General features: G+C 37.8%; 1 pseudogene; it reads left to right on the forward strand.

The window, feature by feature from the left end:
* Nucleotides 1-1,376: 1,376 nt before the first annotated feature.
* Nucleotides 1,377-1,920, forward strand: LOC128054866 (ferritin heavy chain-like; annotated as a pseudogene).
* The last annotated feature ends 20,757 nt before the right edge of the window (nt 1,921-22,677 follow it).

A 22,677-nucleotide genomic window follows, 5' to 3' on the forward strand; every position in this document is an offset into this window, starting at 1 on the left:
AAGATGAAGAAGCCTAAAGTTTACTTTGTTCTTATTCAGTAGACTTGTTTCACTCAGTTTCCTGTATTAATTTTTTCTGACAAATATCATGATGTTTATATAGAAAAGTTGTAAAAAGGATTTCCTTGCAAAACTCTAATATTTTACAAAGGATTTACTTTCTGCAGTAGTGATGGATTCAGTTTAGAAGATATGCAAACACAAGACACCCAGGAAAGTACAAGGTGAGGAAAAAGAAAAAGGAAAAAAAAAATAAACTAAAGACAAAACAGGATAAATTATTACTCTTGTAATAAAGACAAGAAAGAACAAGAGTTGAATGTAGAAACATGGCTGAACTGTTTTTCTTTTCACCTTAAGAAAAACACAAAGATTACATATATATATATATATATCAGATCAGTTCAGTTCAGTTCAGTTCAGTCGCTCAGTCGTGTCTAACTCTTTGCAACCCCATGAATCACAGCACTCCAGGCCTCCCTGTCCATCACCAACTCCCGGAGTTCACTCAAACTCATGTCCATTGAGTCGGTGATGCCATCCAACCATCTCATCCTCTGTCGTCCCCTTCTCCTCCTGCCCCCAATCCCTCCCAGCATCAGGGTCTTTTCTAATGAGTCAACTCTTCGCATGAGGTGGCCAAAGTATTGGAGTTTCAGCTTCAGCATCAGTCCTTCCAAAGAACACCCAGGGCCGATCTCCTTCAGAATGGACTGGTTGGATCTCCTTGCAGTCCAAGGGACTCTCAAGAGTCTTCTCCAACACCACAGTTCAAAAGCATCAATTCTTCCACGCTCAGCTTTCTTCACAGTCCAACTCACATCCATACATGACAACTGGAAAAACCATAATAACCTTGACTAGACGGACCTTTTTTGGCAAAGTAATGTCTCTGCTTTTAAATATGCTATCTAGGTTGGTCATAACTTTCCTTCCAAGGAGTAAGCATCTTTTAATTTCATGGCTGCAATATATGGACTGCCCTCGTGGCTCAGATGGTAAAGTGTCTGCCTACAACGCAGGAGACCCAGGTCATCCCGGGGTCAGGAAGATCTCCTGGAGAAGGAAATGGCAACCCACTCCAGTATTTTTGCCTGGAAAATTCCATGGATGGAGGAGCCTGGTAGGCTACAGTCCATGGGGTCGCAAAAAGTAGGACATGACTGATCAACTTCAACGTCGTGTCGTGTCATGTCATGTCATACACACACACACACACACACACACACACACACACACACACATATATAATACGAGCCAACCCTCGTCACCACCTGACAGCTCCCTCCGTCCGACTGGCCCAAGGTCCCCACCGCCGCTCCAGCGCTGAGCAGCCGTCGCCACCGCCACCACCGTCCCTTCTCAGCTGCCCACCAATGACGCCCGCATCTGCCTCGCAGGTGCTCCAGAACTACCACCAAGACTTGGAGGCCGCCATCAACCGCCAGATCAACCTGGAGCTCTATGCCTCCTGTGTCTACCTGTCCATGTCATACTATTTTGACCGCGATGATGTGGCTTTGAAGAACTTTGCCAAATACTTTCTTCACCAATCTCATGAGGAGAGGGAGCATGCTGAGAAAACGATGAAGCTGCAGAACTGGCGAGGCGGCCGGATCTTCCTTCAGGATGTCAAGAAACCAGACCGTGATGACTGGGAGAATGGGCAGAATACAATGGAATATGCTCTGTGCTTGGAAAGAAGTGTGAATCAATCACTACTGGAGCTGCACAGACTGGCCACTGAAAAAAGTGATCCCCATCTGTGATTTCATTGAGACTCATTACCTGAATGAACAGGTGGAAGCCATCCAAGAATTGGGTGACCACATAACCAACCCGCGCAAGATGGGGGCCCCTGGATCCGGCATGGCAGAGTGCCTCCTTGACAAGCGCAGCCTGGGACACAGTGAGAGCTAAGCCTCAGGCTGGCTTCCCACAGCCGCAGGGGTGACTTCCCTGGTCACCAAGGCAGTGCATGCCTATTTGGGTTACCTTCATCTTTTCTATAATTTGTAACAAAACATCTACTTAAGTTCTTTCTTTAGTACCATTCCTTCAAATAAAGTAATTTGGTATCCCCCCAAATATATATATATTATAATATACAATATATAATAATATTAATAACAATAATTAATAATAATTATTAATATAATCATGTTTCAGTTTATCCAAATAGCCAATGTATGCTATGTTCCGCAGATAGATATTTGAAAACTACCATCTTCAGCTTTAAATAATATATACTGAGTGACAAAAATACCAAGAGGCATAAATAGTTAAAAGGGCAGGCTAGCTCATTTTATGCAGAGGTGTAAAGACGCATGAACCACATGTTGCAAAACTGAAATGCTAAATGAAGCAGTGTTGTGTGGGAACTGGGCCACAGATGTTAGCATGTTACTTGTTGAGACTGGGCTCAATAGACTAGACTCAACAAACCATGAATGTTTAAAATGTAGAGGTTCTGATACTATTAAAATATTATGACTTAGAGCTTTAAACTTTAAAATAGTAGCTCCCATTCATTCAATTCTAATTTGAGATTATGCTCTGAATATGCCTTTTTTTCTATAATAGTGATGATATTAGACACAAATTCACACAAATAAAATTGATTATTTAAAATTTTAAAAACTGACTTTCTAAGTTGCTAGAATAAATTGGTTCATTTCCTTCTCCTATCTCAGGCTTCTTAAAGTTATTCTGTATGTCAGTGTATCACTTTCCTGGTGCCAAAAAAGTGTCTGTATTGCTTAAGTAAACCTTTCTAACCTCTGTGTTAGTAGAATCATACACAGAGACTCTTTCTACTCTCTCCTTCTCCCCATCTCTTTCTTTTTCAAATCTCATATTTTTATGTATCTGTCTGGTAGTGTTTATGAAGTTCAAGTTTTGCATAATTTTTTATTGAAAAAATATAGTTGATATACAATATTGTGTCAGTTCAGTTCAATTGCTCAGTCGTGTCCCTGTGACCCCCATGGACTGCAGCACCTCAGGCCTTCCTGTCCATCACCAGCTCCCGGAGTTTACTCAAACTTGTCCATTGAGTCAGTGATGCCTTCTCATCCTCTGTCGTCCCCTTCTCCACCTGCCTCAATCTTTCCCAGCATCAGGGTCTTTTCCAAAGAGTCAGTTCTTCACATCAGGTGGCCAAAGTATTCCATTTCAGGTATATAGCATAGTGATTCAGTATTTTTACAGATTATATTCCATTACAGGTTGTTAGAAGGTAATGGGTATAATTCTCTTTGCTAACATGTAAATCCTTGTTGCTTATCTATTTAATATATAGCAGTTTGTGTGTTAATCCCATACCCCTAATTTGTCCCTCCCACCTTCCCTCTCCCCTTTGGTAACCACAAGTTTTATTCTCTATGTCTGTGACCCTGTTTCTGTTTGATTAATTTAATACTATTCCAAATAGAAATATTTCCAATGATTTATTTTGCTACTTTGGATAGTTTAACCCATCTATAACCAATTATTACCTAAATCTTTTGTTATACAATGATTCAAATCAACCTTGATTACACACACACACACATACACACACACACACACACACACACACACAAACTAAACAGAGAAACAGTCTAATCATGAACTATTGGGAATCCATATGTTAGCTTATTTTTGCTTCAGTAAAATATGACTTAATAAAATGGAGATGATACCATATACTGCTTCCAGGTCTCAAGTACAAATCAGGCAATGTAAAAGTACAGTATTTAGAATTCTGTGAGAATAAGGCTGCATAATATTTGAGACATCGCTATTGATGATTAAGTTACAAATAAGCTTTAGCCTTTACTGAACATCAGCTATATTCTCAAGACATACAGTGTGCTAAATACATTACAGTCATTTTTACATTTTATCCTCAGAACTCTGAAATGTAGGCATTATTATTGACCCTGTTTTACTAAAAAATAAATTGAATCTGAGTTTGAAATAAATTGTCTGAAGATATAGCAAGTAAATTTTAGACACAGTAATTGAAAGCTGGTCAACCTAATTTCAAAAGATAATTTATTAATTGTTTCCCAACTTAAGATGCCTAGGTGAATTCAATTATTTCAGTAGTTATATTATTATCTTAATGTGTATTAGGAAAAAAAGTAGCACATTTAACTCAAGATATCACAGATGTGATTTTTAAGACTGAGATTATCATAGGCATTTAATTTTAAAAGGTGAATTAATTTCAATATAAATATTAGTGATGTTGCTCAGTCATGTACAACTCTTTGTGACCCCATGGGCTGTAGCCTACCAGGCTCCTTCATCCATGGGATTTTTCAGGTAAGAGTACTGGAGTGGGGTGCCATTTCCTTCTCCAGAGGATCTTCCTGACCCAGGGATCAAACCCAGGTCTCCCGCATTGTAGGAAGACACTTTACCATCTGAGCCACCAGTGAAGTCCTTCAATATAAATATAAATATTAGATAATAGTAAAGATGACACCCAGTTCAGTTCAGTGGCTCAGTCGTAACTGGCTCTTTGCCACCCCATGAATCGCAGCACGCCAGGCCTCCCTGTCCATCACCAACTCCCAGAGTCTACCCAAACTCATGTCCATTGAGTTGGTGATGCCATCCAACCATCTCATCCGCTGTTGTCCCCTTCTCCTCCCGCCCTCAATCTTTCCCAGCATTAGGGTCTTTTCAAATGAGTCAGCTTTTTGCAGCAGGTGGCCAAATTATTGGAGTTTCAACTTCAAAGATGGCATCCAGATATGGCAAAATTAGGAAAGTGGTATTTGATTGATGGAACTTTAGGAAATTCTAGAATGACCTGTTGTTCACCTCCAGTCACTAGTGTTACTAAGAGGATTCTATTCAGAACTGGTACTAGGGGAAATTGGTGAGTTTATAGTTAATATGTATTATAATCCAGAAACAGCTTATTAGAGTTGTGTTCTCATGATGCTTTTGGGTTACCACAGAACCATTCTCTATGTATTTGGAATTAATTTCCTCTTTTCAAATATATCTGACTCATGTTCATTATTTAAATGTCATGCTTCCTGGGAAACTATCAAACAAGTTTCTTCTATAAGTTAACTTTTTACTGTAACAGCAGTATTTATTACCCAAAACCATAGGAGTGAATAATTGTGGTTATTTCAGGCATTGTGTCACAGCCAGAATGTTATTTATGAGTAGAAAGGCTAGGTCCTTCTGATGCTTCCTAAATCATGCCAAGTAATTGTGATGTCAAACTGGTTGTAAACGTGACTCTCCTTTCATTACCAATAGAAATCATATCACTTTGAGGTATATGTTTGTTTTATCTCAGGACAAATAACATTTTTCCACTTAAATGGGAAGCAAAAGTTTAACAACAACTTCAAACAATTATTTAATTTTAAGTCATGTCAACTGCTATGAAGACATATTGAGCATCAGTTGTGTACCATCCATTATTTTAGGCACTGAGGATACAAAAAAGTAAGCACAGTCCTTACTCTTGAAGTGAACTGAAAGTAGCTTAGTAATGTCCAACTCTTTGCTACCCCATGGACTGTATATATTCTCCAGGCCAGAATACTGGAGTGGGTAGCCTTTCCCTTATCCAGGGGATCTTCCCAACCCAGGGATCGAACCCAGGTCTCCCGCATTGCAGGAAGATTCTTTACCAGCTGAGTGACTAGAGAAGCCCAAGAATACTGGAGTGGGTAGCCTATCCCTTCTCCAGTGGGTCTTTCTGACCCAGGAATCAAGCCAGGGTCTCCTACATTGCAGGTGGATTCCTTACCAACTGAGCTATCAGAGTCTATATATATACAATTGAATGAGTGATGTGTGTGTGTGTGTGTGTGTGTGTGTGTGTCTTCTGAGATGAGATGGAGTAGGAGTATGAGGAGTAATCAGGACTAGAGGAGAAATATATAGATGATTATGTTGTAGGGCTATAAGCCCTATGCTGGCAAGCCTGATATGTCTCTTAGTACAGAAAAAAGGCATTATCTCATCCAGGCCAGGGATGCTTAGAGCAGGCTTCCTGAAGGAGGCAGGGTTTGAGTTGAATCTTCAAGAAAAAGTAAGAGTTAGCCAAGCAAACAAGGGAAAAGATCATTCAAGGAAGAGGGAATAGAATATGCAAATACATGGAAGACAAAAAGCTGTCACCTTTGGGAAAGAGCAAATAGGTTCCTGTGGTAAATGTCATCTTGAGTTGGGATTTAAACCTACACTCTTTTTTTTTCTTTTTGCACTGTGTGATGCTATATACTCCTGATAGGCTACAGCCTTGGAGTATGCAATCGACTTAGAAGATGCACAGTGACACGGAGGCTCACGATTATTAGTATAAACCTAATGAAGCCAACTATTGCATTTAACTAACAGCTCAATATTTAGAATCCTGAGTCCTTCAGAAGTATGCTAATTTAAAATACAATGACTTGATGACATAAATCGAAGCAAGATCTTCTAGGACCCACCTCCTAGAGTAATGGAAATAAAAACAAAAATAAACAATTTGGGACCTAACTAAACTTCAAAGCTTTTGCACAGCAAAGGAAACTACAAGCAAGGTGAAAACAAAAACCCTCAGAATGGGAGAAAATAATAGCAAAAGAAACAATGGACAAAGAATTAATTTCCAAAATATTTAACCAGCTCATACAATTCAATATCAGAAAAACAACCCAATCAAAAAGTGGGAAAAAGATCTAAAACAGACATTTCTCCAAAGAACATACAGATGGCTAACAAACACATGAAAAGATGCTCAACACAGCTCATTATTAGAGAAATACAATTCAAAGCTACAATGAGATAGCACCTCATACCAGTCAGAATGGACATCATCAAAAAGTCTACAAAAAATAAATTCTGGAGAAGGTCTGGAGAAAAGGGAACCCTGTTGCATTCCTGGTGGGAATGTAAATTCATACAGCCACTGTGGAAGACAGTATGGAGATTCCTTAAAAAACTAGGAATAAATCACCATATGACCCAGCAGTCCCACTACTGGTCACATACTCTGAGGAAACCAAAACCGGAAAAGACAAAGATACTCCAAAACAACAACAACAACAACAACAACAAAGATACTCCAGTATTCATTGCAGCACTATTTATAATAGCAGGAACATGGAAGCAACTGAGATGTCCATCAACAGATTAATGGATAAAGAAAACTGTGGTACATGTACACAATGGAATACTACTCAGCCATAAAAAGGAATGGATTTGAGTTAATTCCAATGAGGTGAACATACCTAAAGCCTATTATACAGAGTGAAGGAAGTCGGACAGAGAAAGATAAATAATGTATAGTGACTCATGTATGTATGGAATCTAGAAAGATGGTACTGATGAATTTATTTTCAGGGCAGCAGTGGAGAAACAGGCATAGAGAATAGACTTATGGACATGGGGAGAGGGGAGGAGAGGGTAAGATGCATGGAGAGAGTAACATGGAAACTTACATTACCATATGCAAAATAGATAGTCAATGGGAATTTGCTGTATGTCTCAGGGAACTCAAACAGGGGCTCTGTGACAATCTAGAAGTGTGGGTGGGGAGGGAGATGGAAGGGAGGTTCAGGAAAGAGGGGGCATGCATGTATCTACAGATGGCTGATTCTTGTTGATGTATAACAGAAAACCACAAAATTCTGTAAAGCAAATATCCTTCAATTAAAAAAAATAAAGTGTCAAAAAAATAAAATGCAGTGAATGGTAAAAGCCACATGGATTTATCTATTTATTTAACCTGCCTCTTGAGAAATCTGTATGCAGGTCAGGAAGCAAGAGTTAGAACTGGACATGGAACAACAGACTGGTTCCAAATAGGAAAAGGAGTACGTTAAGGCTGTATATTGTCACCCTAGTTATTTAACTTCTATGCAGAGCACATCATGAGAAAAATTGGGCTGGAAGAAGCACAAGCTGGAATCAAGATTGCCAGGAGAAATATCAATAACCTCAGATATGCAGGTGACACCACCCTTATGGCAGAAAGTGAAGAGGAACTAAAAAGCCTCTTGATGAAAGTGAAAGAGGAGAGTGAAAAAGTTGGCTTAAAGCTCAACATTCAGAAAACGAAGATCATGGCATCCAGTCCCATCACTTCATGGGAAATAGATGGGGAAACAGTGGAAACAGTGTCAGACTTTATTTTGGGGGGCTCCAAAATCACTGCAGATGGTGACTGCAGCCATGAAATTAAAAGACGTTTACTCCTTGAAAGGAAAGTTATGACCAACCTAGACAGTATATTCAAAAGCACAGACATTACTTTGCCGACTAAGGTCTGTCTAGTCTAGTCTATGGTTTTTCCTGTGGTCATGTATGGATGTGAAAATTGGACTGTGAAGAAGGCTGAGTGCCAAAGAATTGATGCTTTTGAAGTGTGGTGTTGGAGAAGACTCTTGAGAGTCCCTTGGACTGCAAGGAGATCCAACCAGTCCATTCTGAAGGAGATCAACCCTGGGATTTCTTTGGAAAGAATGATGCTAAAGCTGAAGCTCCAGTACTTTGGCCACCTCATTCGAAGAGTTGACTCATTGGAAAAGATTCTGATGCTGGGAGGGATTGGGGGCAGGAGGAGAAGGGGACGACAGAGGATGAGATGGCTGGATGGCATCACTGACTCGATGGACGTGAGTCTGAGTGAACTCTGGGAGATGGTGATGGACAGGAAGGCCTGGCATGCTGCGATTCATAGGGTCGCAAAGAGTCAGACACGACTGAGTGACTGAACCGAACTGATGTTTATTAAATACCAACTATATGTTACAAAATTGTGCTGGTGGAGAGATGCAATGATAAACAAGCTATGCCCTGTGCACCTAAACACATGAAAATAAAATAACAGAAATGGTCTTCCTTGAGTCTGGAATGTGAGACAAGCAAAAAAATTTACTCAATATAATCCTGGCCTTATTTAATAGGAATGGGCTGTTTTGGCTATTATCACAGATATCCTGGTCTGTTTAGCAGTTTTATCTCTATGGTAAAGTGGACATATATCAGTCTTGATAATACTATTTCCTAAAATCATTTAGCATCTTCATCTTGAATTTTTGCTCATTACAAAAACTTTCTGACAGTAATTTCACTACTCCATCTGGGAATAAAACATTTTGACAAAATCCAGGTAAGATTCTGAATCTCTTGGCTGTTCTAATCCCTCTTTTCACTTAATACTACCATAGTATGTCTGATCAAGCAGGAGCTTGTGATTTAGTGCTTATGACTATTTTCTGAGGCCTCATTACTGTGGTAGGAACTAACATAGACCAATCTGTATTACAGACTAATACAAAGAAGCAGAAATGGACTGTGAGAGAGTCAGCAGAAAAGGTAGTAGGCCTTTGTTGCTTCTCCAATAAGACACTATCTTTATCTTATTAATTGTACTAGGCTGTTTATTACATTCAAACATAGAAAACAGAATGGCACAATGAGGCACTGTGTATCCATAGCCCATTGACAATAAACATATTAATATATATCTCTAAAGAATATTTCTTAAAAAATAAAAACATAAACCAGTTATTACTTAAACATGTATAGCAGCTCCTTCACATCACTGAATATATGCCTAAATGTTCAAAGTTCCAACTGTTTCATATATGTTATTTTTATTAACAATTGTTAGAATCAGTATCTAAATAAAAACCACACATTGCAATTGGCCGATATGTTTTCTAAATCTTCTTTAATCTCTAAGGATCACCTTCAATTTTATTTTTCTCACTTGAAATTTAAATGTGGCCAAAAAGAACCTAGGTGCTGATTGCATTCCTGTAGTGTCACTTGACATGTTCATTAGTTATATCATTAAATTAGTATTTGGATCTAAAGATGTCTTCTAAATTAGATTTTGCCTACATTTTATTTTTTGACAAGATTATTCCATAGCTGTACATTCTATCAAGAGATACAGCATCTAGTCATCTTTCTTTTTGTGATGTTAGTAACTATAAATAGTTAATACCTAGATCTAAATTACTTTCAGAAAAATCAATTTATCCTTGTAACTATGTTTGAAGGAAATATTGTGTTCTTCTATTCCCATCAATTGAATGTAGAAAAAGAAAAATGGATGCATATTGTATTTCTTCTTCCAGAAAGAAAGAGAGAGAGAGAGAGTGGGGGGAAGGTGGGGGAGAAAGAAAAAAATTTATCAGTGTTAAAAATCACTACACTTAGGAATCTAATAACTGATAATATCACACAAACATCAGACATATTATTTCATTAATGCTACAGAAATCCTAATGAATAAAAGCCATTATTTTAAAACAATGCTGTAATTGATATTTTCAAGTCTCATGAGATCTAAGCACTATGAAGATTACTTTTGTAGCTGAGAAATTGTTTCTATTTATATCTGCTTACTGTCAGATTGAATAAAGTGAAGCACAGAAGGCACCACATCACATGGACTCATAAATAAAATCACATAGAAAATCAATTGTAGAAATGAGGATGTACCCAACACATAGTGTGGCACGATCTTACACGAAATATTAAAATCTCTAAACTAATAAAAGAAGCACAGGTAGAGATGCAATGAAGAGAAAATTCAAACTAGGGCCAATGATTACTTTTAAAAAGCTTCAAAGGATAGGTAGTATTTGAAATAGATCTTGAAAGGTAACATGTTGAAAGGAAGATTGGAAGGCATTCAAAATGGAAGACAATGAAATGGAAATGGATACTAGCCTGGTTTGGATAGAGAGTGGTGGATTGAAGATGAATAGAAATATAGTCACTATACTGACTATGGAACTAGATATTCTAGAGTACAGTTTTAACGCAGCTTCTAAATAGTGGTGTGGCTAAGTTAGTCTTTCTGAAGTTATTTCTCCACTGATCTCCATATCATATGGGCACCTACCGATCTGGGGAGTTCATCCAATATGATACTGGAGATCAGTGCAGATATAAGTTCAGAAAGAATGAAGGGATCGTGACAAAGCAAAAACAACACTTGGTTGTGGATGTGACTGGTGATAGAAGCAAGGTCTGATGCTGTAAAGAGCAATATTGCATAGGAACCTGGAATGTCAGGTTCATGAATCAAGGCAAACAGGAAGTGGTAAAACAGGAAATGGCAAGAGTGCACGTTGACATTCTAGGGATCAGTGAACTAAAATGGACTGGAATAGGTGCATTTAACTCAGATGACCATTGTATCTACTACTGTGGACAGGAATGCCTTAGAAGAAATGGAGTAGCCATCATGGTCAACAAAAGAGTCCAAAATGCAGTCCTTGGATGCAATCTCAAAAGAGACAGAATGATCTCTGTTCATTTCCAAGGCAAACCATTCAATATCACGGTAATCCAAGTCTATGCCCTGACCAGTAACACTGAAGAAGCTGAAGTTCTATGAAGATCTATAAGACCTTTTAGAACTAACACCCCAGAAAAGATGTCCTTTTCATTATAAGGTACTGGGATGCAAAAGTAGGAAGTCAAGAAACACCTGGAGTAACAGGCAATTTTCATTCCAATCCCAAAGAAAGGCAATGCCAAAGAGTGCTCAAGCTACCGCACAATTGACTCATCTCACACGCTAGTAAAGTAATGCTCAAAATTCTCCAAGCCAGGCTTCAGCAATACATGAAACGTGAACTTCCAGATGTTCAAGCTGGTTTTAGAAAAGGCAGAGAACCAGAAATCAAATCACCAACATTCGCTGGGTCATTAATAAAGCAAGAGAGTTCCAGAAAAACATCTATGTCTGCTTTATTGACTATGCCAAAGCGTTTGACTGTGTGGATCACAATAAACTGTGGAAAATTCTGAAAGAGATGGGGATACCAGACCACCTGACCTGCTGCTTGAGAAACCTGCAAGAAGCAACAGTTGGAACTGGACATGGAACAACAGACTGGTTCCAAATAGGAAAAGGAGTACATCAAGGCTGTATATTGTCACCCTGCTTATTCAACTTATATACAAAGTACATCATGAGAAACGCTGGGCTAGATGAAGCACAAGCTGGAACCAAGACTGCCGGGAGAAATATCAGTAACCTCAGATATGCAAATGACACCACCCATATGGCAGAAAGTGAAGAGGAACTAAAAAGCCCCTTGATGAAAGTGAAACAGGAGAGTGAAAAATTGGCTTACAGCTCAATGTTCAGAAAACAAAGATCATGGCATCTGGTCTCATCCCTTCATGGCAAATAGATGGGGAAACAGTGGAAACAGTGTCAGACTTTATGTTTTGGGTCTCCAAAATCACTGCAGATGGTCATTGCAGCCATGAAATTAAAACATGCTTACTCCTTGGAAGGAAAGTTATGACCAACCTAGACAGCATATTAAAAAGCATAGACTTTTTTTTTTGCCAACAATGTTCTGTCTAGTTAAGGCTATGGTTTTTCCAGTAGTCGTGTATGGATGTGAGAGTCGGAGTATAAAGAAAGCTGAGTGCCGAACAACTGATGCTTTTAAACTGTCGTCCTGGAGAAGACTCTTGCGAGTCCCTTGGACTGCAAGGAAATCCAACCAGTTGGTTCTAAAGGAAATCAGTCCTGAATATTCATTGGAAGGACTGATGTTGGAGCTGAAACTCCAATACTTTGGCCACCTGATGCGAAGAGCTGATTCATTTGAAAAGACTTTGATGATGGGAAAGATTGAGGGCAGGAGGAGAAGGGGACGAGAGAAGATGAGATGGTTTGAATGTATCACTGACTGAATGGACATGAATTTGGGAGGGCTGCAGGAGTTGGTGTTGGACAGGTAGGCCTGGCATGCTGCAGCTCATGGAGTTGCAAAGAGTTGGACATGACTGAGCGACTGAAGTGAACTGAACTGTTAGTCTGGGTCATCTGAGAAGCACATACCAAGAGAGATTTAGCCCTGCTAGAGCTTACAGAAGTAAATGCCTATGAGAGAAAATAGGAGAGAGCCAGGAAAGGTCAAGAAGGTTGTCAGATCATGATTTAGGTCTGCCACCTGTGAAAGAGAAAGAGAAGAAAGGAAGGAAGGTTTTAGATTGCAGTGTAGCTCTGAAAATTTCTACAAAATTGGGAGTTTTTGAGCAAAGTTGTTTGTCAGAGGAGTTCTGTATCTCCCAGTCATTGACAAGGAACAGCCCTTAGAAACTCTGACTTTGGTGCACAGTGGAGATGGATTTCAGAGCCCAACAGCTGGAACCATAATCAGTTACACTCCCTATCCTGAAGGATAATTTTTTGTGGCTTGAGTAGCTAACATTTTGAGTTACAGCTCTACCATTTAACAAGGGGAATATACTGATATCATAGATTTGTTGACAATTTAATGAGAATGTATCTATAAAATGGAAAAAATACAGTTTAGAAGTTGTTTTGTTTTCAGATATTATGGTAGCTTTGATGATTATGGCAAATAAATGTAGGGGTAAGAATTTTTCTTTAAGTGGCTTACAAATAGAAAATGTATAGTCTTCTTGGCAAAAGTGTGATATTATCAAACTGTAGAATAGGAATGAAAAGGCACTTATTGAGAGAGAGGTATGAAGAGAACAATAAGGATAGGCACCATCATCTCATGGGATTTGCAGATAAAGCAATGGGAAGGACACATTGTTAGTAAGAGGGAACCCTATTGGAATATATTAGGAGGAAACAAAATCTTGAACTCAAATGTTGGCTGTAATAATGAAAAGAAAAAACCATAAATGAAACACAGGAGAACTGATCTATAGACAGGATATCTAAGCAGATATGTCAGGTTAGAGGAAAGAAGATGCAAACTTTATCACTGTGATTTCAAGTTAGTGTCTTGGGAATGTGGAGGGGTTAAAAAAGTTTTAAAAAATTAAAAAGTTTAAGTATAGATATTGTGAATCCATTTAAATGTTAGATTTCTAAAATTGTGGTATAAGCAAGTTATTCCTATCTAAAAATGAAGGTTAGAATCCTAAGAATAAGTTAGATCATTAGTAAACAAACTTGGGTCTCAATAGAATAAAAATGATTGTGACTAAGAGAATTCATATGGTCACCAAGAAAACAAATGCACAGTGTAGTGAAGTGAAACCAAAGACTTTCATTTAATTCCTATCTGGCACGTAGGCAGAGCTAGGGCTTTGAAAGTTAGGAAGGTAAGAGGGAAGAAATAGTGAATTCAGAAATTTAGGAGGCAGTCCAGTGCCAGGCCTGGGACTGGGGTGGAGATGGAGAGGGATGAGGGGAAGTTATGGAGGAAGCAGGCTCTGTAGGGAAGTGCTCAGAGGAGGTGCAGGGAGAGTAGGGTGCTGTGGTTTGAGCCTGAGGGTGAAGCTGCCCGAGAAGGAGGATGGGCTAGCATTCTGAATGCCAGGTGGATAACCATTGTTCTACACCATTTGTAATTATCCGTGGGCTTAGCCTCATTTCTACCATCTACATGGCAGCCTGAATTGGCACAGATTTCTGGTATGAGTATCCATGTCCAGTTCAAGAACATTCCAGAAATTTGAACAAAAGCATCTGAAATGATTGCTAGTGAGGATGCAGATGAAAAGACTTGCAAAGATGCACTTTTCTGATATAATGGGAATACATACATATATATTTGGGATTGTGGAGACAGTGTAATACTCTACCCAACACATACTGGTATAGCTCACTAGATCTTGAGCAAACTCTGGGAGATAGTGGAGGACAGGGAAGCCTGGCATGCTTCAGTCATGAGGTTGCAGAGCTGGACGTGACTTAGCTACTGAACAACATAGCCCACCAGAAAGGGCAGAGTTATAGGCTATGTGACACTGAGCTCCGTGGGTTGTCCTACTCCACCAGAAACAACTGAGAATGTGTCTGGAGAATTCGGATGGGCCTTCTGCCTGGCTTGCGTCTGCTCCCTTAGAGTTCATGGTTTCTCCTTTCTCTAGCTGGGCTGCTCATACCAACCAGGAAGAGTACACTTTAATGAAGGCGTATCCTGTGGCATGAGTAGGAAGCTGCCTGCTTTATATCTGTATTGTTTTTTGATGTTATATTTTCTCTTATTTTCTCCATTGTTTTTAATTTAACCTCTTTTGTGGATACTTCATTTTATCCTGAAAATTCATTTTATTTATTCATACAGATTGTTGTTTCTTAATACACTAAAATGTACATGGCGTCTGAGTGATTCCATATTTCGGACAAAGCAATCTAGGTTCAGAGGTCATACAGAAGAAAATGGGTAGTCACTTGGTACAAATTTGTGAAAGAAAATTGGTAGCTGGAGGCTGACCCAAAGCAAGTTCTGCCAGTGACTGTTAGACTTTTCAGTAAAGTAATGTATCTGTTTAACTGGAAACACTAGTTTCTTTGAGAAACCTCTTATCATTGTTAAACCTGGTATTCACTTTGCTGTTTTAGATACCCAGCCAGTCAGAGATATTAGAGCTATTTTCAAAGACTTAGGTTATCTAAAAATGAAATTAAGATCTTTTCCCCTAAATATTGGCATATAGCTGTATCTGAGGTGAAATATCACAATTGTTTACCTATACTTTGTTTGTTTACAAGGAAGGAAGTTTTTACATGGAATTTTGACTTTGTAAATGAAAGAATTCCAGTCCAGCCAGGCAAGAATCTTATTTTATTTAAAAAAAAAAAAAAGCTATCCTTAATAGGTCAATAGAATTTTCACTGTCACCCAATTATTAGGGACTTTTGTTCTTTCCCATCTCTGCTTCATGTTATGTGGCAGCTTAGATGGGAGGGGAGTTTGGGGAGAATGGATACAGGTACATTACTTTGCCAACAAAGGTCCATCTAGTCAAGGCTATGGTTTTTCCAGTGGTCATGTATGGATGTGAGAGTTGGACTGTGAAGAAAGCTGAGTGCTGAAGAATTGATGCTTTTCAACTGTGGTGTTGGAGAAGACTCTTCAGAGTCCCTTGGACTGCAAGGAGATCCAACCAGTCCATCCTAAAGGAGATCAGTCCTGGGTGTTCTTTGAAAGGAATGATACTAAAGCTGAAACTCCAGTACTTTGGCCACCTCATGAGAAGAGTTGACTCATTGGAAAAGACTCTGATGCTGGGAGGGATTGGGGGCAGGAGGAAAAGGGGACGACCGAAGATGAGATGGCTTGATGGCATCACTGACTCGATGGACGTGAATCTGAGTGAACTCTGGGAGTTGGTGCTGGACACGGAGGCCTGGCATGCTGCAATTCATGGGGTCGTAAGGAGTCGGACATGACTGAGCGACTGAACTGAACTGAACTGATATCTATGGCTGATTCCCTTTGCTGTCCACCTGAGACTATCACAAAATTGTTGATCAGCTATACTCCAGTGTCAAACAAAAAGCTATTTTTTTTTTTTAAAGAGTGCCTTCTTTTTAACACGACATTGGGGTCACAGAGTAAAATTCTCCAACTGCCATATGTTTATTTCAGCTAAGTACCATAAGGAAGGTTCCCCCATATTGACCCTTTGGAGCTAGGAAAATTTTCACAAGAACTAAGGCTTTCGCTGGTCATTAACTTCAAACTATGGTCTTTATTTCTTATGGTGAAATGATGTACCTTTCATTACCTAAACCCTTCCTGGTGCATATCCACATTATTTAATGTCTTCTAACTCAGTCATTTTCAATATAAATATGTTTTAAATGTTGAACTTTAAAAATATTATTTATTCCATTACTTCAGTACTTGACAGATTTTTTAAATATAACTTAGTAATTTCTTTCAAAATCCTAAATCTGTCTTTAAAAAAAAATTAAAAATGAGAAGGAAAAAATTATTAGACAAATAATGAACATTGGCCAATAAAATGTTTCAAGAAAAACTGTCAACATTGGAAATCAGAATAGAAGAGGAATGAAATAAAATTTTTAGTTAAAATTGTTTAGTGATCTTTGAAGTGACAGATTCATTAGGTACAGAATTCTAAATATACAAAATAAGTCAACTATGTGGAACACAAGGCACCAAGGGTATATTCACTTTCTAAGATTGCTAAAAGAAAATGGAAAGAAAGTGATAAAAATATAAGTGGTTTGTGGGCAACAAAATTCAGGGAAATGTATATTTTTGTTTATTTTTATCAGGGGGTTTGGTTGCTTGTTGCTCGTTGGAAACATATTTTCAGGCAGAGGAAAAGAAAATAGTTGGAAATGATAAATTAAAGAAATATATATAGAGAGACAAATAATTTCAAAGGCCATGTTTGATAAATCAAAGCTCCAGAGAAGATAAAACAATGAGTACAATTAAAGCACAAACAGAAGGATCAGCCTTGGTTAAAAAATATTATTTCTTTCTCACAGGTTGAAAAATGGAAAATAGAAAGAAATTATAGAGTGCTTTTAGAAATATAAAAGACGGAAAATGAGTACCTGCTTGTGGGGACCCTTAAAATTCTCAGTAAAATAGGGAGTGTTATTATCACTCCTTTTCTAATCGGCCTTATAGCTTCCTTAACTTGGTAAATGCCACTACCAGCCACAATGCACTGACTACATTTACCTCTTTAAAAAGCCTTGAAACTTTTCTCCTTGTTCCTGACAGTATTAATGAAATGCTTCCATTAAGCCACAAATTAGGCTAGTATTTTATTGAATTAATTTATTTAGATTGAATCTGATTACTTAGGTATCATGATAATCACTCTGGAAGCATTTGAATAAAATAACCCATTTAATTTAATAAATTCTTAATTTACTCTTGCATTCCAGATGTAATTAAAAAATCAGTTTTAACCCATTAATATGGCTTAGCAACTTGGTTTGTCAAATGAAGATATACAATATCAACAAACAAAACTGTCACTCATAAGAACTTTCTCTGAAAACATAATAAAATCACGTATTTACATTCACAAATTTCAGGAAAAAAAATAAATGATGATAGCATTATTATTATTTTATATTTGAAGTAAGTTTTACTCTCAAGTGAAATTCTGATTTCTTAACAAGGTAGAAGTAGCTGATTTTGATCCTGCTTATGCATTAGGGAATCCTATTATGCATTAAATCACTTTCTTTCCTCAAGAACTATAAATATTAAGATTTTAAGCACTGCTATCAATAAACTGGTACATTGATCTTAGCCCTTCTAGTATATTCTCCCAGGAAAATTCAGTAGCAGCTGTGTGTAGAGAGATAACAAAATGTAAATATATATATAGGCCTTGTTATAACTGTGATATTTTCAAACTAGAATCATCCATGCTAGTCTTAGTTAGAGTTGAGACCCACCAAGATGAGGGTCAAGTAACAGAAAAAACTACATCCCCTTGACAAGGTTGCCTTCAGTATTTTTAAGTCATAATTTGCAATGAGATGGCAAGTTTTCCTGAACCAAAGAATCACAGGACTACTGATCCCTTGTGATGAAAAATATCACCACTTCAGAAACTGGAAGCTTTCATGAACTGCATTTTGAAAAGCCACACATACTCGAAAAATGGCAAAGTGTCCCTGCATTCTGGTGTTCTAGTAACAAACACTTCAACCTGAAAACCATGGGGAATGGAACACAGGCGATTCTTTTATCTGAGGACTTGAGAGAAATGATGCCTGGTAATCCCTGAATGGCAACACATACCACAAGGAGTCAGATCTAGAAGCCAGGGTGAAAAGTAGGCGCACAGACCTGAGATCAATGTTGGTGACTTAGTTAATAAATTAATTCAAAAATTAAGATCGTTTTTGATACTGCTTGTACCAGCCAGGGAAATGCTCCAAAACACTCTTCAGATCTTGCACTGAGGAACTTCTATTTCTCTGCCCATTACTGACTCCTGGCTTCTATCAGCCAAGCTTACCTTAGTACGGTTTGGATTTGATAGCTAATTAGTTCTGTGCTAGATGCAAAGAGTGCATATGGAGATGATTTTTAATCCTCAACAGATTTTCTTCCTTTATATTGTATCTTTTTTATGTTGCATGCTGCTTTTGGTATCAGCCTGTCTCTTTGCCCAGTATATGATAGTTTTGCTGTTTTACTGTTTATTGGTGAACATATCTTCATTAAGAGTTTTTGGAAAACTCATCAAACTCAATAAGTTTTCTTCATAGCCCATTTGGAATTATTCCTAATAAAATGATAAAACATGTAAAAATAATTAGCCTAAATTGTGTCTTCCTTTTAGGTTAATAATCTTGCAATCACTGCTGTCTTTGGCAGCTGTTATCAACAATTTTACAAATATATCTCTGCCTTTATTCTCAGAAAAACAGTTCATTCTTGGGGAAGATGTTTACAAAGTCCAAACAAGTAGTCATCTAACTAGAATGAGCATCAGAGTCACAAGAAGGCTGGTTTCTGAATCATCCCTCTGCTATTCTCTAAATCTTCTTGGCAGAGAGGGAAAGAGAGCTGTTTCTTCCACTTCATCTCCCTTCTTTGTAGCCCTCTCATAATTCCCCGAAGAAAATGAAAATCAGTTGCAGCATAACCTCACAGCAACAGTGTACAATCAAAGAGAAAAGTGAACCTTCATGGAGGACATTAGGAGCAGCCTGGCATACTTGCTCATCTTGTTTGCTACTGACTGATGGTGTCATAGGAACTCTCAACCTCTGCCAAGGCCCTTCTATTATGGAGTTAAAAACCTAAAGGTTCAGGAGCAGCAGAAAATCAGGAGCCAAACCAAAGTCTCTTTCATTTGTAATATATGCTCCTTCTTCTTAAAATTAAAAAAAAAAAAATAGTTCACAATAGTTCTGCAATAGTTCACAATTAATTTTAAAAGAGATGCGTATGGCCTGCTTAAAGGACAGATATTTAGAATACATCTGTCCTAGATTTTGCATGCACACACACACACACACACAAATGTGCTACTGAAAGTCAGCTTAGCCAACCCTCTGTCATTAAATTTATTTGATCAGCTCTGATTTGTAACTAAGAACAGTTGGTATCCATATGGAATATTTCTTTACTCTATGGTGCTCTGAAGGGAATGGATTTACAAAGTTGCTTTCAAATTATATTCATCCTTGTTAGTATATTTAAAAAGAAAAAGAAGCAAAAACACACTGAGTTTTATACATTCTCATTTTCTTATCCAAACAGTTTGTTGCAAGGAGACTACACGACTACCTTGGGTTATTTTAAATTTCTTTTGTCTGTAGCTATATTTCTGGCCTTCATATGTGTTTATTAAGTGTAATATCATCTGCTTTGTCTGGCTCCTCAAAGCAGCAGCCAGATCATAACAAAGGGAGTGTTGAGAAATACTGTTGACAAGATCAAGATATATACACAAATATGTGCTGCCATCAGCCTTCCTTCACCACAGGAAACTATTTAGGACAAAGAAGCAGAGTGCCTTGTTCAAAGCAAATCCCTGGCATGAGTGCCATTCGTATTATCACTTTCAACTCTGATCTCCCAACCTTGCTTTTCCATCTTTTCATTCTCCTATAAAGCTTTCTTTTGTTCTAATTTTATCTCAAACCCATAAACCCCTGACACCAACTCTCTTCTCTCTCATGGATGCTTGTTTTTTTGATTGTTATTTGTTTCTTCTCACAACTTCTCAAATACATTTTTCCTCATTTTCTTCAGACATAATGCTATTTTTTTTCATTACTTTCCTCTTCCTTCTCACTCTGTCCTTCCAACCTATGGAGATAATTCTTTATATATATTTTTTCTGAAGGCAGAATTCAACCTATTTGTGTCTAGCTAGAGGGAAAGGAGAGGAGAGAGGTACAGTTCTTTTGAAGCATTTAGTGTCCAACACATAAGACCCAAGCAAAAAAAAATATTTGAGTCTTTCATTGAGAGATGGTAGCACAGCCTTTAGGTGTGGAAGCTCCCTAGTGTACATAAACTTTCTCCCAGGTCTTCATTTCTAGGTACTACTGAAAAGGGATTTTGCAAGTCAAATTAAAATCCCCAGTCATCTGACATTAGGATAGATTATCAAGTGGGCCTGACTTAATCACATGCATCCTTAGATTTGTGTCTAGAAACACAGGAAGTCAGAGACATGCTCCTGTTGTTCTGGGAAAAAGGAGATACTAGTAAGGAACAGTGAGCAGACTCTAGGAGCCAAGAGGGACCCTTGGCAACATTATTTAAAAATGGGGACATTCCTACAGCTACAAGGAACTGAATTCTGCCAACAAGCTTAGTGAGCTTGAAAGAGGATGTGGAGCCTCAGACAAGAATGACAGTGTGATCAACACTTGGTTGCAGCCTTAATTATAACCATGTGAAACACTAAGCAGAGAACCTCAGCTATGATGTGTGTAGACTTCTGACTTACAGGAACTGTAAGGTAATACATTTGTATTTCTTTAAGCCTCTAAGTTTGAGCAATTTTATACAGCAATAGAAAATTAATAAATTCTTCATAAAGAAATTGCAAACAGCAAAGTTTGTCATATACCTGCTATTTCATGGTTAGGTTCTAATATGCTAAAATTACTTTTAACAAAGAAAACTTTAAAGAAAAAGAAAGAGAAAATGTCTCAAAAGATCCATTTGTTTAGTAAAATTTATATCTATAGGTATAGCTAATATAGATGCTGAAATAAGTTATTATCAGTATCAGTATTCTTTCCACATTAAGAATTCAGAGTATAGGAAATTATAAGCAACAAACTACTATTATAACATTACAAGTATTCATTGATTTTAACTTTTGGATATTGAACAATGGCCTTAGAATAACTTATACTTTAAAATCACTACTTCTAAGCTCTTTAACGAAGTGCTTCAAAATACTCTATAAAAAAGAAACTGAACTCACCAGAATTCCCTCCACTTCTGTTTTCATCCTTAGGGAGAAACATGTCCACAATGTTGATAACAAGTGACAAAAAATAACAAAACTTGGGGCAGATTACATTCTTTGAAAGTTTTTTCCAGTGTAGAATCTGTTGTTAACTCTTGTCTCCCCATTGTATGATATATATGACACCTATTTCCCAATCCCCTCTCCCCTTTTTCTTCCTAGTAAAAGCCCTTTTAGATTCTAGAAAGTGACAATAAATCCTCCCCAAGGAGGATTTTTATTTATGCCAGTTAGATCATGGCATTCCTTATTCTAGAGGCAGAATTGTGAATTAAGTTTTTCCAATCAGATGAAAGAGAAGCAATATTTTCTAGGTTTAAAGGAGAAATCTACCTTTTCCTCTCTTGCCAGCAGTTAATAAGAATTAATATTGTACAAGATTTCACTGGCAGCCATTTTGAAACCATAAGGACAATCAGCCCTAAGAGGTAGCTGAGTACAAAAGAGGAGAGAGAAGAAAAGGACATGGATCCTTGATTATATTAGGCTTCTCATTACAACACACTTGGAGCACATTTTAGCTCTATACTTCTTTGTTGGTTAAACCACTTGGAGTTGGGGGCTTTCTGTTATCTGCAGCTCAAATGTCCTAAGAGATAATGGGAAAGATCAATACTCTCTGTCAGTATGCTGTTTAAACTTCAGCTGAGCTTTATTCTCAAATATAAAGCATTTCAAAGGCCTGTAGAATTTCACCTCCAGTTTCCCAGGCAACTATCACATGTCACTCATGGATGTTCCGAAGCTCACAGGTAATATTCCATCTCATCACCTCAATTTTAAACCTGGAGAAAGACAAATGAAATGGGTGCCAATAAAACCTCAAGGCTACAGAAAGAAATGAAAAGAATAAAAATCCAAGAGGCAAAGGAAAGTAAACAATCTACTCTGCTATCTAATCTCTAACTTTCCACTCTTTGTTTTCTTTTTTCTTTTATAATGCTGCATGAGAGATTCAAAATT

The sequence above is a fragment of the Budorcas taxicolor genome, chromosome 1 (assembly GCF_023091745.1).
Source record: "Budorcas taxicolor isolate Tak-1 chromosome 1, Takin1.1, whole genome shotgun sequence".
Lineage (NCBI taxonomy): Eukaryota > Metazoa > Chordata > Mammalia > Artiodactyla > Bovidae > Budorcas > Budorcas taxicolor.